At 34.7% G+C, this 2,931-nt stretch overlaps 1 pseudogene; it reads left to right on the forward strand.

Annotated features, from left to right (window-relative positions):
• Positions 1-2,587: 2,587 nt before the first annotated feature.
• On the forward strand, positions 2,588-2,706 carry LOC118610112 (annotated as a pseudogene).
• The last annotated feature ends 225 nt before the right edge of the window (positions 2,707-2,931 follow it).

The raw sequence follows: 2,931 nt of genomic DNA on the forward strand, positions 1-2,931 counted from the left end.
CGAATTAGATGTGAAATTTTTTCCTTCCTATAAGTGGTTTACCTAGCTGTGGCTTTGTGCCTGGTTGTCACCACTGTTTCAGATACAACCCATCTCTCTATACACATAGGTTATCATTGCCTTCATGTTTATACATACAGGTATGTCTTTGCTATTGACCAATGTAAATGTCTGCATGAGAAAGGAAGCTTGGGATGATTTATAAAAGCAATGGAATCAATTTATATTAGCTGAAAATCTTTCTGCTACAAGGGAGGGACATCTCTTTTAAACTCAATTCCAACAGGAAATTTATTGGTCTAACTAAAATGTCCAGGAGTAAACTAAATGTGATTAGAACTTGAATCAGTAGATCTGTACATGCTCACATGTTTTCTCCCTCCCTCCCTCCCTTCCTTCCTCTCTTTCTCTTTCTCTCCTCTTACTTGTTTTCCCTTTCTTCATTCACATGTGAATTCTCTCCCATATAGAAGAAAAACAGCACCCCAGAATTGCCAATATGACTTTATTCTTAGCACCCACAGTCACTGAAGGGAAAAAGAAATATCCTCTTCCCAAGAGATACATCAAAAGTTGTGAAGCTGACATGGATCAGCCCAACTTGGACTATATGTCTTTTTCTGCTCATCACTATGGCTCTGATTGGCCAAGTTTGGGTAACATGCTTATTCCAGGAATGAGAAGTAAGATGAGTTCTATCTAAAACAAATAAATAGAAAATGAAAAGGGAGAGATTCCTCTAAAAAATAAGAGAGAAAGAGATAGGTCCTGTTTCTGGAAGAAGAGAGGGTGGCAGTAAAAACTATCAATATTTACACCAATTAGAATTTGGTTCAATTCATGTATTCCTCCGCTAACAAGATTTAATATTACATGTATTATCTGGAATAGATGCAGAGTTGTGAAGAAACAAATAGTTTATTTTGGGAACATGCTTAACACTTGAATTAGTAAATCAGCACTTCTTTTATATCAACTAACATATGTATCTTTATCATTTTTACTTACACAAACCAGACAAGATGAATTTCTCTAATTAGTTGGAAATTCTATTTTGTGAAATATGTGCTACAGCTAGCCATCAGAATAAAGAGCAGCACAGTCCTTTAAACCTACTACAGAGCTGTCCTAGAAAAAAAAGTAAGCAAACAACATCGTTTACATTTTAACAAGTAAATAGTAAGAACAGCTGCATATACCAAAAGACTGAAGGGAAACTTGCCAGACAAGACCACCATCTGTTTAGGCATGGAAGCTCTAGTTTCACACAGCCAGTTACAATTAAATAACCTGGATCACATTTTGCATTTAAGGAGGCTGGCATTAAGTAGAAGAAAGTAAGACCATAGCCTGTGGTCCCCTGTGTAGAGTTTCCTGCAGACTTTTTTTTTTTTTTAAACTTTGTGCTCTGGCCATGGTGCTGAATTCTGGAGGGCCACATCTTGGGCAACCCCAGGCAGATTTGAAGAATGCAGGTTCAAATTCTGAATTGAAAGCCACAATGTATACTTACTTTTTTGAAGGGCAGAGGTATTACCGTCTCTGATTTTGTTGAAAAACAGGTAGGGTTGTGACATGGGATAAGGCAGGGTCTTGGCTCAAAGCAATGTTATAATAGTGACTCTAAATTAGAGAACATTTATGTTTGCCTTCCTAGAAAACTATGGTGAATACTTCTTGCTTAATACTACAGAGAATCATTAACTAGTTTGGAGAGTAAATTAATTATAGGAATTCTCACTATCTTAATGAGTCAAAAAAAATTCTTTACTTAGAATGTAAGCTCCATGACACTAGTGTTTCATTTTTGTTGCTTTGTTTGTTTTGTATGCTCCTATATATCTCTAGTACATCAAACTGCACCTTATACATAGAAAGCACTATTCTGAACTATCTCTCTAAAGAAGGTATACAGATACCAAAAATATCATGAAAAGTACTTGATTTCATTAATCATTAGGAAAATACAAATCAAAACAACAAGATACCACACTTCACATTCACTAACATTGCTACAATATAAAGATGGACAGTAACAAGTTTTATCAAGCATGCAGGGGAATTGCAACCCTCATTAATTGCTGGTAAGCATGTAAAATGAGACTGTTACTTTGCAGAAGAGTTTGGCAGTTTCTCAAAAAGTTAAACTTAGAGATACCATATAACCCAGCAGTTCCACTCCTAGGCATAGACCTAAGGAAGTTAGAAACACAGATCCATGTAAAAATTGTACACCAATATTCACAGCAGTATTAGTCACATTAGTCAAAAAGTGGATATAACCCAAATATCCATTAACTGATGAATAGATAAACAAAATGTGGTAAATCCATACAATAAAGTAATATTTGGCAATAAAGTATTAATAAATGCTACAACATAGATAAACCTTGAGAACATTATGTGTGTGATAAAACACAAAGGCTGGCATTTTGTATAATTCCTTTTGTATCAAATATCCAGGATAAGTAAGTCTATAGAGACACAAAGTAGATTAGTGGTTGCCTAAGGCCAAGTCAAGTAAATAAAGAATGACTGCCAATGGGTGCAGAGTTTCTTTTTGAGATCATAAAAATCCTCTAAAATGGTCTACAGCCATGCCATCCAGAACATATTCGATCTCATCTGATCTCAGAAACTAAGCAGGGTCGGGCCTGGTTAGTACTGGGATGGGAAACCACCTAGGAAAACCAGGTGCTGTAGGCATTTAAAAAAAACTTCTACAATTTATTTTAATAATGACTGCACAATTCTGTAAACATAATAAAGAAAAATATCTGACCAAATAGGCTCACAAAATGTATGCAAAAAAATTATAAAAACTGACAATATAAGTCAAAAAGGATATAAATTAATGAAATATTTTGTTTCATTATTTGAAAGATCTGATATCATTTTTCTTAGCTTAATATACAAAATTAATGTAGTCCT

The sequence above is a fragment of the Rousettus aegyptiacus genome, unplaced genomic scaffold (assembly GCF_014176215.1).
Source record: "Rousettus aegyptiacus isolate mRouAeg1 unplaced genomic scaffold, mRouAeg1.p scaffold_m13_p_12, whole genome shotgun sequence".
In the NCBI taxonomy this organism is placed as follows: Eukaryota; Metazoa; Chordata; class Mammalia; order Chiroptera; family Pteropodidae; genus Rousettus; species Rousettus aegyptiacus.